Source organism: Stegostoma tigrinum, chromosome 3 (genome assembly GCF_030684315.1).
Source record: "Stegostoma tigrinum isolate sSteTig4 chromosome 3, sSteTig4.hap1, whole genome shotgun sequence".
Lineage (NCBI taxonomy): Eukaryota > Metazoa > Chordata > Chondrichthyes > Orectolobiformes > Stegostomatidae > Stegostoma > Stegostoma tigrinum.
Window position 1 is genome coordinate 79650337 of NC_081356.1, and position 16132 is coordinate 79666468.

General features: G+C 40.7%; 1 long non-coding RNA gene across 1 annotated transcript in view; it reads left to right on the forward strand.

Moving 5' to 3' along the window:
* LOC125450804 (uncharacterized) overlaps positions 1-13421 on the forward strand; it is a 34536-nt gene extending 21115 nt beyond the window's left edge. The window contains exons 5-6 of the long non-coding RNA XR_007247159.2: positions 9382-9447; positions 11221-13421. This is a non-coding gene — a long non-coding RNA (uncharacterized LOC125450804). The remainder of the gene's footprint in view (positions 1-9381; positions 9448-11220) is intronic.
* Positions 13422-16132: the final 2711 nt, after the last annotated feature.

The following is a 16132-nucleotide window of genomic DNA, read 5'->3' on the forward strand; positions in this document are numbered from 1 at the left end:
ACCTTAGCCTGGACACTGGTGTGCAGAGCACATTCTAAATAAATGCATTTTTTTAAATATGTCCTTCAGCACCTGGGTTCTATTTACTGATCTCCCATTTCAGTTAGTGGTCCACTTTATTGAAACAGTCTAATTGGCCAACCAATTATCTAATCATTTGGGTCATCGGTTAATACATTTGGCAGTGGTAACAGTCAATAATATTAATAGTACATAAAATAGAAAACTGCCTTCTTACTTATGCTTGTTGTTGCGATATCTTGAGTATGCATTGTGGGAGTGAATTTCCAGGGAAGTTCATCACTTGTCAGCTGTAGATTTTGCTGCAAGAGTTTCCAGCCTGTGAGATAGGACAAAGTAGATGTTACTAATGCTATTTTATCAGACTCACCCACTGCCATTATAGCAGGTGATCAAGAAAACACAATTGGATTTCATTCTCAGTATTTTTAATGCCGCACTTTCCAGAGGTATAAGGGGGAATTGCCTGTTAAGCCTAAAATATGTTAGGACAAGTGACCAAAGAATGCCTGCTGTTGTGCTGAAGCAATAAAAAAAAATTGCTGTGCAGCTTCTAAATATCTGTAAAATGCATATGACACAAAGGGAGTCATAGCTAGTTTAGGACAGTTCTTGACTATTCCGTGCATGAAATATATGCAGTTAAGGAGATCCATCTTCCAGATGCATCTTTGTTTAACAACTGATCTTTGTCTTGCATTGAGAATTAGTACCGTATCATTGAAATGAGCTCTACTTCCTTTGTTACTGAGTAATCAATGGTCTCTAACCATAAGGGATTTTAAACCCTTTTTACAATGGAAAATGTTCAAGAAAAAAAACTGTTTTTGCAGCTGGAAAGAACAGCACAGCACAATGCCTTTTGGATGTCATCCCAGATTTTAGCCTGCCTCTCTCAACGTGATTTTGAGCTGCAAATTAGCCTCAAACCCAAGATCTCTCTTCCATACACTAGATGATTATTAAATTAGGCATATTTTCACTGTATTCTTTGTAACTACTCAAGCAGTTTTTGTCATGAGACGATCAGAAGACAGACGTTGAAAAAGAGCGAAACGTTTCTGGTATATGAAAGTTTTCAAATGCAGTTTTTGAAAAGCAGAGCATTTGAAAATTAGTTCCAAAAGCTATTGTCTGTTTTCTGTTCTGCTTGTTTCTGTCCCACACAAGTGTTTAAAATGCTGAATAATATTGGATGTTAGAGAGGATGTGATGAGGCACTAAATGCACCTAGGACATTTGGAATATTTGAAACTGAGTGTGAAGTTGACGCCTCGTAAATATTTCACAACTTAAAAGATGAAATTTGATGCTAAGGCTTTGCACTAAACTACATGTCATCTTATAACATTTTAGCTGTTCACGTGTAGTGGAAGATGGTCAGCAACGCAGAGAGGTTCCTTTGTGCTAATTTCTTGGGGCTATTCCACTCGCCGATTATAGAAACCATCAAAATGTTACAATAATATTATCAGTGTAGATCTTTCATTAAGATCAGGGAAGGTGGTAAAAGAGGGGGAGGTGTGGTTTTGTTAGCCAAGGACAGTATAACGGTGGCTGAAAGAACTTTTGATGAGGACTTGTCTACTGAGGTGGTATGGGCTGAGGTCAGAAACATGAGAGGAGAGGTAACGCTGCTGGGTGGTTTTTACCGGCCTCCGCAAAGTTCCAGGAATGGAGGAGAGGATGGGCAAAACTATTCTGAGCAGGAGTGAAAGGAACAGGGTGGTCATTGTGGGAGACTTTGTAACTTCCCTAACATTGACTGGAATTGCTATAACTCTAGTACGTCGGATGGATCAGTTTTTGTCCAATGTGTGCAGGACGGTTTCCTGACCAAGTATGTCAAAGGGCCGACAAGAGGGGAGGCCACACTGGATCTGGTACTTGGTAATGAACCAGGCCAGGTGTTTGATTTAGTGGTAGGTGAACACTTTGGAGAGAGTGACCATAATTCAGTTATGTTTAGTTCAGCGATGGAAAGGGATAGGAACATGCCACAGGACAAGAGTTATAGATGGGGGAAGGGCAATTATAATGCTATTAGGCAAAACTTAGGAGGCGTAGAATGGGTTAGCAAAATGCAGGGGATGGGTACAATCAATGTGGAGCTGGTTTAAGAAACAGATATTGTGTGTCCTTGATAGGTATGTTCCTATCAGGCAGGGAGGAAGCGATAAGGTAGGGGAACCGTGGTTTACTAAAGAAATTATATCTCTTGTTAAGCAGAAGAGGGAGGCTTATGTGACGATGAGACGTGATGGTTCAGATGAGGTGATGGAGAGGTACAGATTAGCTAGGAAGGATTTCGAGACAGTTAAGAAGAGCAAGGAGGGGACATGAGCAGACATTAGCATGTAGAATATGGGAGAACCCTAAAGCTTTCCATAGGTATGTGAGGAATAAGAGGATGACTAAGGTAGGAATAGGGCCAGTCAAAGACAGAAGTGGGAAGTTGTGTGAGGACCCTGTGGAGGTCGCAGAGGTGCTAAATGATTATTTCTCATCTGTTTTCACTGAGGAACAGGAGAATATTGTAGAGGAGACGACTGAGTTACAGGCTACTAGAATTGAAAGGAGTAGGTTAGTAAGGAGGATGTATTATCAATGCTAGAAGGTGTGAAGGTGGATAAATCCCCTGGGCCGGATGGGATCTTTCCGAGGATTCTCTGGGAAGCTAGGGAGGAGGTAGCGGAGCCTTTGGCCTTGATCTTCGAGGCATCATTGCCTATAGGTTTCGTACCAGAGGACTGGAGGATTGCAAATGTTGTGCCCTTGTTCAAGAAGGGCAGTAGGGAAGACCCAGGTAATTATAGACCTGTGAACCTTGCGTCTGTTGTAGGAAAGGTTTTGGAAAGGATTATAAGAGAGGATTTATAATCATCTAGCAAGCAACAGTTTGATTGGAGATAGTCAGCATGGATTCGTCAAGGGCAGGTCGTGTCTCACAAACCTCATTGAGTTTTTTGAGAAGGTGACCAAGCATGTAGATGAGGGTAGGGCAGTTGACGTGGTGTGCGTGGACTTCAGTAAACCTTTGATAAGGTTCCACGTGGTAGGCTGTTGGAGAAAATACAGAGGCACGGGATTGAGGGAGATTTGGCAGTTTGGATTAGAAACTGGCTTTCTGTAAGAAGGCAACGAGTGGTGGTTGAGAGAAAATATTCAGCCTGGAGTCAGGTTACTAGTGGTGTGCCTCAAGGATCTGTTTTGGGACCACTGCTGTTTGTCATTTTTTTAGATGACTTGGATGCAGGCATAGATGGATGGGTTAGTAAGTTTGCAGATGACACAAGTTGGTGGAGTGGTGGAAAGTGTGGAAGAATGCTGCAGGTTGCAGGGAGACTTGGATAAACTGCAGAATTGGGCTGAAAGGTGGCAAATGGAGTTTAAAGCGGATAAATGTGAGGTGATTCACTTTGGGAAGAATAATAGGAAGGCAGATTACTGGGTCAGTGGAAAGATTGTTGGTATTGTGGGTGTGCAGAGGGATCTTGGTGTCCATGTACATAGATCCCTGAAAGTTGCCACCCAGGTTGATAGTGCTGTGAAGAAGGCTCACGTTAGGTTTTATTGGCAGAGGGATTGAGTTCCAGAGCCGTGATGTCATGCTGCAACTGTACAAAATGCTAGTGTGGCCTCATTTGGAATATTGCGTGCAGTTCTGGTCACCCCATTACAGGAAGGATGTGGAAGCATTGGAAAAGGTACGGAGGAGATTCACCAGGATGTTGCCTGGTCTGGAGTGCAGGTGCTATGAAGCAAGGCTGAGGGACTTGGGTCTGTTCTCATTTGAGAGAAGGAAGCTAAGAGGGGATTTAATAGAGACATACAAGATGATCAGAGGTTTAGATAGGGTGGACAGTGAGAGCCTTTTTCCGAGGATGATGACTTCAGCTTGTACGAGGGGACGCAGCTGCAAATTGAGGGGTTATAGGTTTAAGACAGATGTCAGAGGCAGATTCTTTACTCAGAGAGTGGTAAGGGCGTGGAACGCCCTGCCTGCCAATGTAGTTAACTCAGCCACATTAGGGGCATTTAAACAGTCCTTGGATAAACATATATGGATGTTGATGGGATAGTGTAGGGGGAGGGGCTTAGATTAGTTCACGGGTCAGTGCAACATTGAAGGCCGAAGGGCCTGTTCTGCGCTGTATTGTTCTATGTATCTGGCAGAGAGGCCTTAGAGGCATGAAGAGTAGAGAGGTACATGGAATTTCTGTCAGAACACTATCATTTAAGTTAATAAAAAAAAATGCAGCGGCAAAAGTGTGAAGTTCTATTCTTTTGTTGTCACTGGATTATATCTTCTCAGTTCAAACTTTCTCAGTAAGGTTGAGAACCAGGAGATAGAATTGTAAAGTAATTTGCAAAACTGCTAAAGGCCACATGGAGAAAATGTGTTTATTATATGGTAAGCAGTTCCAATCGGGGTGCACTGCCTGAAAGGATGGTCTAAACATATTTAATCGATACTTACTGGAAGGAAATTACATAAGCATCTGAAAGAGAATGAAAATTGCAAGGCTGTTGGGTAGGGGGTGTTAGGACCAGCTAAATTGTCCTTTCAGAAAGCCAAATGGACTCAACAAAAATGGCCTCTTCTCGTTCTTTGATTCTATTCTATGATCAATGGCATGAGCTACTAGCGAAGTAACGACTCCCTTTTGAAGTATTATTTTACTCCTTGTGTTCTTCATTCATGTATTTATCTCCAGACTTCTGTAGTGAAGGCTGAGATACCTGTCTGTAATTAACAGTCAGTTGTCAGTCTCCAGGCCAGCAGGAAATTTCTCCTCTCTGGAAATGGGAAAGAAAAGGAGAGAAGCAAAAGATTTAGGTCGTGGAAACAGGGAGTAGGAGTAAGAGTAGGCCAATCTGCTGTTGGAGCCTGCTCCACCATTCAGTGTGATCATGGTTGATCATCTATTGGAGTACCAAGTAAACCACATCCCCTGGTTTCCCTCTTACCAACTCACCTAGTTACATCCTTGAAAAATTCCAGTAGATTTTTCAAATGCTTTGCTATTAAGTCTTTTATAATTAGGCTCTAGCATTTTCCCTACTACTGATGTATGGCTATAATATCCAATTTTCTCTGTGCCTTTTTTAAATAATGTGGTTGCATTAGCCACCCTCCAATCCAAAGGAACTGATCCAGAGTCTATAGAGTGATGACCACCAATGCCTCCACTGTTTCTCAGTCTACTTCCTTACTTCTATCAAGGCCTGGGGATTTTTCTACCTTCAATCTCATCAACTTCCTCAGCACCATTTCCATACTAATACTGACTTCCTTCACCTCCTGTGTCTCCCGAGACCCTGTGTTCACCAACATTTTTGGCTCGTTATTTATGTCCTCCTTTTGTGAAGACAAAAACAAAATATGTATTTAAGTGGGATAACAAGGCGTAGAGCTAGATGAACACACCAGGCCAAGCATCATCATAGGAGCAGGAAGGCTGACGTTTCGGGCCTAGACCCTTCTTCAGAAAAATATGTATTTAAGTGATCTACTGTCTGTTTGTTCCCCATTATAACAGCCACTGTTTCTCATTGTAAAGGAAGTACCTTTGCCTTCACTTATCCTTTAAACTTCACATATTTATGGAAGCTTTTACAATCAGTTTGTATGTTCCCTGCAAATTTACTCTCCTACTTTATTTCACCCTCTTATTAAATCCCTTTGTTCTCTGGAAATGGTCTCAGTCAAACGAAGTGAAGCAAAAGGCTTAAGCCATTTCAAATGACTAGTTGGCAAACCAAACTGAACATTCATTTACTAAATATTCTTGTCTTAGTGCAAACTGCAGCAGATCATCAGAAAACATGGAGAAATGTTCTGCTAGAAACATTACAGGCTTAATAAATTGTAAATGAACAGGAGATCAAAGGGCTGCTCCATTTGGAATTTTGTTGATTTTACATTTCCTGATATTCAATTCCTGCCAGCATGTTTAAAGTGAATTAACATGGCAACTGTCATTTCAAACTTCTTGTGCACCTTTGTGATCAAGTGGTGCCAGACGAAACTACTACATTCTCTGCCTCCATTAGTAGGAATTCATACAGAGATTTAGAACATTTGCAACAGCAAGACAGCAGTTGACAACTACAGGGTGGTCTATAGATCCAAACCATTTTCCTTAGTCACTTCTCCTCATGTACCCTTGAAATTGGCATTGTTTAAATTTAAGATTCTTGTTTCTGATTGGAATACGTTCGAAAATTCATGTGAAATTCTGTGGTATAATCACTATCTTCCTTCAGGTCATTTAATGGGACATAATTAATTATTCCTGCCTCGTTAAACAATAATAGATTTATCCTCAAATATTTTTAAAATTTCTTCAGAAACTGTCCCTCAAATGTTATACAAAATTAATTCTCGACCTTCCTTGTCAGTTTGGTTATCTCAGCCCATGTGAATATTAAAGTGCTCACATGAGTACATTGCCTCTGTTACAAGCTGACAAAGATATGAACTTATTTGAAACTCAGCAGTTCAATTTTCTCCCTCCAGTAGGAGTATGGAGGTGAACTAAGGGTGGAAACCCTGCCATTTTTCTGTTTCTACCCCAATTTAAGTCTAGAATAGGAAGGTTTGTAGATGGCATTTCCACCATGATATCAGCTGATAACTTACCCACTTAAATGCCTTTTTCTACAATTGCTAGTGTTCAACATGCTTGATTGCTCCTAGGGGTTGGGGAGAGCCCTCATTCAAGAACACTCAGTTCCTGATTTGAGAAATCTGCCATTGGGCCACCCTCCTACTTCCCTTAGCCAATGGCTGTGTCTCTGTGACAGCACCTCCACCTGTACTCAATGATCATGGGCTTCCAATGGATCCGTTCCCTCAGTACTGCTACCTGCGGTGAAGAGCTGCTGGCTTCTGATTAGCCAGTAGTTTCCTGTGGCCAGGATTCCCCAGCTGAGGTCCTTGATCCCAGCAAAAATCTGTCAGATCTCCAGCCTGGATCAATTACTTAAATTTAAATAAAACCCTGATGAAGTTTGAGCAATTTCTGAGCATGTCCAAAATCCAGTATGCATTTCATAGTCTTGAAGTACAATGGGACTTCTTTTTTGGAGCCAGAATCTTTTGAGCATGAGTCCCAGCCCAGGAGAAGGCGACCAAAGAGGGTGTTTTCATATTACATCCGAACAGGTTAAATATTAATGGACATTGAGAGTGGGTGAGATTCCTGGTCAGTATGTGAGAGCAAGTATGTTGGACTGTCTTCCACCACCATCCAGACTACAACATACATGCACGCTTGCATGTTGCCACAGTAACGCTGACTCTGTAAGTGAACTGTAATGTACCACCACCACCATATTGGAGTCATTTCGTCAACTGTAGTTTTTTTTAAATCCAGGGCTACTGTTGCCTTTAGCAATTGGTTTCTCTGCTGCATGTTTTGAATAATTGAAAATGGAATCAGTGTTTTATATTGTTCAAGGCAAGCGTTATTTTTGACTTTGAGAAGGGCTACTCCAATACTGTGGCAAGATCGGAACCCTGATTGGAGTGGAATCACGGAATCTTGGAAAACTTGGGCATGAATTTGGAAGAAAACCACACATTCCGAGAACTTTGGCGAGAAATGGGAGGTTCATGATTCAGTTGTAACTTCCAAGGACATAAGGGCCAAGAGTGGGTATTTAAAGAGACGGATAATGGCAGGAGACAATACACGATGAGAGAAACCCATTTTAAAAAAAAACAGCTGACGTCCCCAGGAAAGGTTTGGTTGAAAAATAGATTGCGGGAGTTGGATCTAGTGGATGTGATGAGTTCAGAAACAGTAAAGAGACTGAATAGAATTTGAATTAGAACTCGGGCAGTGGGAAAGATGTGGGTTATGTAGGCACAATGAGGTTGGGGGAGGGAGGGAAGCAACAGAGCCCATTGAATTGGTGGTCTGAATATTTGGGCTAGAGGGCAACTCATTGAGAATGTTCAATGCTGAGATCAATAAATTTCTAAATACTAATGACATATGGGACTTTGGGATAGCATTGGAAAATTACATTGAAGTTTGTGTTTTTCAGCATGACCTGGAATAGCAAAGCAGGTTTGAGGAGTTAAATGACCTACTCTTCTTGTTTGTCAATGTTTCTATGCATCACCCCTTGTTAGAGTGGAGGAGACAGTGAACAGTCATTTCAGAGGCAGTTTGTGGTGAAGAGAATGCAGATCTCCCTTTGCATTCCTGGAATTGTAAGCAGTGATGGAGAGAAGTGACTGATAATGCTTACTTAGTGCAGCAGAGTCTAGTATTGGGTGGTTAAACGAGTTGTCCCACCAAAAATCTGTTTTCTGTTGACTTCATGGAGTAGAAATTAAGTAAAACACAAAATAACTAGAGAGAAAGTAATGGTTTTATAAAAGATTTTTAATAGTGAAATAAATATGAAGAAAGTCTTAGTTATGTGTGCATTTCTTTTGAGGACAGCATTCTTTCTGTGCTGTTTGTAAAAGAGTTAACTATTTTAATCCCACTTTTGTGGTCTTTGTCCATGGTCCTGTAGCCTGTAGTGCCTCATACGCATAAAATAAATGCTTCCAAGGGCTTCCATTCTCTATCATTTGTAGAAGTAGTGAATTCTGGACCCCAGACGTTCTCTGGATGAAGAAAATTTGCCTCCGCTCCCCTCTGAAACTTCTCACAGCTATGCTAAATCTGTGTTTCCTGGTTGACCTCTCTTGCTCGGTCCTTCCTATCCACTTTGGGTCCCTTATAACTTTAAAATCCCAAGTAGTGCATTAACATCTTCCCTGCAAAGCAATCAGAACTGTATGCTGTACCATTGCTGTGGCCTGGCCACAGTTTTATATAATTTGAGCTTGACCTTCTATACTTGGACTAACATAAGAACGTGTCCTTTTTGCCTTCATCACCATTTTTATCCAGCTGTGCTGCTACCTTCAGTAATCTGTGAACATCTATTCTGTGGTGTCTCTAATCCGAACACACTTCTGACTAAACTACAAATTATTGTGTACTGCCTAGCTTTGTTTGCCAGTGATAGAAACATTTAAAATAATGTAAGGATGATCCGTGAAGCTAAGGAATAGATTTTCTAATAGCTGAGGAATCTAATAATGACAGTCTATGGAGAAAAGATTAAACATGAATTATTTAAAACAAATTCAGGGGATGCAGTTGTGAGAATGGAATTTACTTCCAGAAATTTGTTGTCAACCTTCAAGAGTAGATTAGACAGATGAATGAAAGAACAGCGGTTGTGTCTGGAACTGGGTGGGTAAATGTCATTAAAACTATATGATTGTGTAGAGGCTAGTCACCACAACAAACTGATTAAGCCTAATGACCTGTTTTTATGTTGCAGATTGATTGTACTTCAAAATTCTTCACAGTAAAGAAAGTAGTTAGGATGTGCAGTTGCTGCTTTCAGGTGGGGAAATGTAGAATTTAGTTTTTTATGCTACACTGCCCCAAACATCGATGTGATAACTGACCTCAGGACCTGGTTTTCGTGGTACTGCTCGCAAGAAATTCTGACCACATCCCCTGTTCTTCTGCCAATGATACCCAAGATTTTTACTGCCTATCTGAGGGGGAAGACGGGCCTCGGCTCAACTTCTCACCTGAGAGATAACACCTGCAATGGTGCAGTCTCTCCTTTTATTATGGATTGAAATGTCTGCCCAGATCATATATTCAATGAATAGTCTTTTGAATGGGTCTTGAATCCATGCCTTCCAACTGAGGTCTAATTACTACAATTGGTAACAAGATAATAAGAAGAGTGGCATGGTGGTGCAGTGTTTTAGCACTGATGCTTCGCAGCATCAGGGACCCGGGCTTGATTCCAGCCTCTGGCAGCTGTCTGTATAGAGTTTCCTGTGTCTGTGAGAGTTTCCTCCCACAGTCCAGAAATGTGCAGGTTAGGTTGAAAGGCCATGCAAAATTGCCCGTCGTGTCCAGGGACGTGCAGGTTAAGTGGATTAGCCATGGCTAATCCAAGTTTACAGGGATAAGGTAGGGGTATGGGTCTGGTTTGGATGTTATTCAGAGGGGTGGTGTGGACCTGATGGACTAATTGGTCTGCTTCCACACTGTAAGGCCGAAAGTCACTGCCCCAATTTTTGTTTCCAGGTCAGGTGTACAGAGACAGGATGAACTTTTAAATGGCCACCTGCACTGCCCACAGATACTCTGGTAACACTGTGACCGGTCTAAGATTCAAGCTGGGCTATGCAGAAAGCACTGTCACTTTTTATGCCTCTTCATTACTTCTGAACTAACGTAGTGCCCACTTCCCTTCAACCATCACCTACCATGCCAACTGCTGTAATATTCACAAGTACCCATGAACACAAAAATGTTAATCATTTATAAATGTCTAAATTGAAAACTACATTGTGTGGAGAAAACACTGACAAAGCCCGTTATTTATTGACAGGCCTTGACAGTTCAAAGGGCTTTCCATATTTTCCACATAATCTTCTCAACAGTTAGCAATCCCAAAGGTGTCCTGTACAGGATAACTTAGTCTCCAAATGGTGTCCAAAATTAATGAACAGAGCCAATATTACCTGGTCTAATCTCCATTCAGACACTGCTGACTCCACATTCAGATTTTAATGGATCTGATCAAATCATGATCTTTCAAATGATCGCTCATGCTCACTTAAATGCCAGTTGTCTGTGTGAAATGCACATGTGCAAACCATTGACCATCTTGAAAATAAGAATCGTCAGGTTCAGGATTCAGGGTTTCCGATGTCTTCTATCACTATCACAAAGGTGGTGAGACTCTTTGTTGTGACTACGATCTGGGATACTGATTTTAAAAGATTTTTTTCAAACGTTCGATGAGGATGCTGAAGTTCACACAGAAAATGCGTTTGCAGCTGGTCTAATTGTGGCAGCAAATTGCTAAGATTTTAAAAGTTCAGGGGGCAAAGCAGTGTGAAAAGATTCTTGGCGTAAAATGCATATTCATCAAAAACCTGCTTGTTTTCAGAATTTCTTTTACTGACAGTGATTAATTATTAGCTGTTTTGTGCATTTTGTGGAATTAAAGATTCATTCTTTAATGCTGTAATTTGCATTTATTCCTTAAGTATAATTTTTGTGGCGTTTTTAATGTTCTAATGTAAAAATATGACTGAAGAACAATGTTACACATACATGTTTATTTATTGTTTTGATTTTCTTAAAGGGGATGCTTCATGTCACCCATCAGGAAAACATACTGGCTTCAAGAAGGGGAACAATAAGAGCAAAGTCTTGGGCCTGGCTCCCTCAATGGAGCCAGATTCATATTTTGCCAAAAGACAATGGAGTCACTGTATATTCAATCATTATTCTTCCATGTGTGTTGACCTGGTGCCTGAGTGTTGCTGAGGTGGCACAGTTTCAGAGTTTGTTTTTTTTTTAATTTTAGATAAAACAAATTGAGGGGACTCTGAACCTGGCTGATTTGTACCAAGGACAATATTACCACAAAACAACAAATATCAGTCTTACTAAACTGGAAACACTAATAAACACACACTGTGAACAACAATGTTTACGACCAATACAGGTGGGCCTTCAGGCCTTTTCGTACCATGCACCACATTGTCTTCCATTACTCCATTGGAAGTGTGCAACCAAAGCATGTCCTCTCTTACACATGATGTTTTCATTAGACTACAAAGGCTGAGAGTCCCTTGCATTTTCTTTTAATTTTAATGTAATCAGCTTGTTAGTTCATAATGTATGTCTAAAATCTTCAATTGCCTATGTAACCTCATATTTTAGCCATGTAAATTTTATGTATAGAAATACTGTAATAGTATGTAATGCATTGTTTCCTTGTGGTAAGTGATTGAGGTGCTGCCACGGGATATGAGACACTGATGAATGGTGCTATTTTGGATTTTAAATATGCTCCTTGGCAAGGTAGCTCTGATGGATTTTTGTTTTTATTTTCCCTGTTCTGAGAGGGTATTGATGCTTTTCTGATTGCTTTCATTTTTTGGACTGGATTGACTTGTTTCTGGATGTGTGGTGGCTTTCATAATGATTTGCTAGGCTAGGAGCAGTACCTGTTGACTAAAAAGTTGACTTGCAGCAAACTAGGTGCATGAAAGTGCCTGAGAGCAAAAGGGACAATTGCAGCATTGCAACCTTACCTTTTTAAATTACTTTCTCCCTTTAGGTACTTCTTTCATAGTTTAAGAAATATTTTTAAAATGCATCTTTAAATACTCAGCAGCAGGCTGAGACATTGGTTTATTATTTTGAATTATACCCTTAAAGAATAAAACATACGAAATATTACTATAAGGCAATCTTAAAATCATTTCTCAAGTTAAATAATTTCTGAACTCAGTACAAGTAGTGGTGGTTAAGGAAATACGTTGGTTGTATCCACAGATTTGTATTCTGTGTAATATTACAGTGTCCTGAGGAAGAAGTACTTGCCAATGGAAGACCTTTCTTCGAAAGCAAATGGATGGTGGCAGAATGCTTTTCCTTAAGTAGGAGATGCAGAACCCAAAAGTCTTCTCCGTCAAGGAGTCAGTTCCATTTTATTCCACAATTCAATGAATTAGAGCGAACATTTTTCAGATTTATTAGTTTTAAGATCCAAGCAGATGAACTCTCACTAGTCAGCAGAACAAAATTCCCAGCACCAGCCTCCTTTTCATTTTAAATAGGCCCAGCTTTCTTCTTTTTTAGGTAGGCAATTATGGTTTTAAATAACAAGCTCTCACCTTCACAGTTTCAGTAACAATTATACCCACATTTGTCAACCTAAAGAGAATACTTACGAGCTGAACAGTCAGTGCAATTGCCCAGATAGCCCTTTGTTGAAACAAAGGTGTTGTGGTGTCTATTTTATCCCAGATTTGTTTGTTTTCCAAAGAAACTATCCTTCCTTTTGCTGGAGAACAAATGGTCTAAATACTCATTGCAAACGGGAAGAGTGGGGAGAAAAGGATGTTTGCTATTTTGTGTTTGCTCCCTTTTCAACAAAACCATATAGTACCACCAAGTATGAGGTGCTGCAGTGTTTGATATGGTCTGAAAGCCCACCTTAAGAAATATTTTTAATGTCTTTGTAGCTCTTCCTTCCATGCAGGCCTTCCTGCTTGTCTAAACTATTCCAGTTTCTGACTGTTAAATGCTGATGCATGTATCCATTATTTACTGTGTTTAAATTTGTTTGATTAGAATTTAGTTGTGCAACTTGGCATAGTAGTATTTTAGTGGCACTTTGCAGATGTATAAGCAAGCTTTATGATAAAGTATGTGTTTTACTGAAAATGTGATCTTCAACTGCTTTACTGTTATACCCCCATATACCCAGTGTAACACTATTCTGTGCTTATTTTAGTGGGAGTTCTTCAATAAATATTCAAAGCAATTCAATATCATTTGAAAAGTGTGTTTATTTATACTACATTTAAAGTTAATGCATATTAAGAATTGGGTAAGATCAAGTTAGTTGTTCTAACTTCTGTCTTAACAGAAAGTTAAGCATCTCAAATTCATAATGGGAAAATTGACTCGAACTCCGTTCATTCCAGGTAACTGAGGAGTATTCCATCACACTTCTGACTGAAGTCTTACAGATGTTTAAAAGGCTTTGGGAGTCAGGAGGCGAGTTATGCATTGTATACTTCCCCGCCTTTTAACATGTACTGTTAAGACTGAACCAGTTAAATTTCTGTTCGATAGCAACTCCCGATATGTTGCTTTCTTTTATTCATTTCAAGGAATGTAAGCATTTATCCCTCAGAGGGCAGTTAACAGTCAACCACATTGTTGTGGTTAGTTGGCTCACTGAGCTGGTTTGTTTCTCCTGCTGGGTAACATCATCAGCGCAGCCTTCGATGAAGTGCCAGTGTGTTTTCCTGCCTGTTTTTTGAGCTCTCGAGTCCGTTGAGCTGGATTACCTCACTTGCGGTTTTCCTTCTTGGTCGAGTATATATGGGGTCGAGTTCTGTAAGTTTATTGATGGCTTTCTTTTGTGGAGTATCAGGTTTCCAAGGATTTTGGTGTTGTTGCAGTCAAACTGGTGGTTCTCCTTGTCCATGTGGATTGAGATGAGTGAGTTTTGGTCGTGTCTTTTTGTAGCCAATTGGTGTTCATGTACCTTTTGTGGTTAGTTTCCTTCCTGTTTGTCCATTGTAGTGTTTGTCACAGTCTCTGCAGGGGATCTTAGAGATGACATTGGCCCTGCCCATAGTGGGGAGTAGGTGTTTGGTTCGGGTGAGCAGTTGTCATAGGGTTGCTGTGGATGTGTTTTTCCTGACAATTGCCAATAGTTTCATGGTCATTAAGCTATTGATTCTAGATTTTATTATTGAATTCCAATGGACTGTCTGCCATGGGAGAGTTGAACCCATATCCCCCAGATCCCATTATCCAAGTTTCTATATTAATGGTCCAGCGATGACTCTTAGGGCAGATTAATGTTTTGCTGGTAATATGGCTACCTCCCCTCTTGTTGGAGGTGGTTTTAGTCTGACATTTTTGTGGGGTAAATGTTTATTGCCCTTTTTCAGCTTAAGCCTGAATGTTGTCCAAGTCTTACTGCCTGCAAAGACAAACCAGTATCTAATGATTTTTGAATCATTGCAAAGGATTCCAATGAATGATGGCCCAGCCAGGAGCAAAACAGTTAATGCAGTCCAACTGCTGGCTGTACCAAAAAATGAATTCAACTGGTTCATAGTCAACAAGGAAAAGCTACTACTTACTGCAACAAGTGCAAAACACTTAGGACAAGTGATGTGAACTGCCATGAAGCCATGTCGCTGTTGATGAGAGCCACTTGAGGTCTATATTAAGTTCAATGACCAGTAAGTTTTTGTTAAATGATTTTAAAACAATTAGGGAATTTTTTCCAAAGGAAGGCTCCCCATTATTTATTAGTGCGCTATTTACTGACACCTTTGAGATCAGAGATTATCTACTTCAGACAATGCCAGCATATTATCTTCTCATTCGATAAACAGAAAGCACCTTTGTCATGGCGCCTGAACTCCCAATGCTGCAGACGCTGTTGCCGGACACTGGGGCTATCGTACATGGAGGATATATACAAGACATTCCATAAATCTGCAGCTAGTGATACACTTTATGACATGAGCAGGTTATCAGTGAATATGTCTTCGTCTGGCAGCAGCCACATGTATTTATGTTATTTCATTTAGCCTGTTCTCACATCAGCCCTTGTGGGTGTTTAAAAAGCCTGGTTTCTTATGGAAAAAGTTAGCTTCCCCAGCCGCACATGGGTTCAGGACTTTTCTCTCATCGGGTGAGAGTGCGTGTCCATTAGAAGCGGATGAAGCTAAAACATTGTTTTTTCCAGGCAGATGGCCTGGTCAACAGTGGCCCTGCTGTCTTGACTACTCAGAAGCCCTGGACCCAATGGTCTTTCCGGATTCCATGTTGTGGTGATTTGAAGATGTGGACACATAATTTGTCTTTTGTTTTCTGAAGTTAGCAGTTTCTGTGTTAGTATTTAAGACACAGCTTGCAGCATCTGGGGTAGTCAAAAAAAAAACAGGCAAGGCACAACAAGCTTGTAGGATGGCAAGAGAGAGAGGGGGAGAGAGAGAGAGAGAGAGAGAAACAGAGAGTGGAGAGAGAAACAGAAAGGAGGAATCAGTGATGGACCAAGTGAAGGTGTGGGCTGGGTGGAAATTGGAAGCAAAATGGAGTTTTTCCAGTTCTGAGTAAGAGAGGGTAGCAGTACTGATGGCACTGATGTATTGGAGAAAGAGTTGTGGGGAGTGACCTATGTAGCACTGGAACAAGGAATGTTCCATGTACTCCACTAATGGACAGGCATAACTGGGGCCCAAGGCCACGCATTTGATCTGAGGAAAGTGAGAGGAGTTAAAAGAGAAGTTGTTCAAAGTGAGGATGTGCTCGGCCAACCAGAGGAAGGTGGTGGTGAATGGGAATGGTTCAGGCCTATTTTCCAGGAAGAATCAGCCCTGAGATCATCCTGATGGGGGATGGATGTGTAAAGGGATTGAATGTCCATGGTAAAGAGAAGGTGGGTGGAGTCTGAGAACCAGAAATTTTGAAACTTACATAAAGTATCAGACAAATTGCAGATGTTAGTG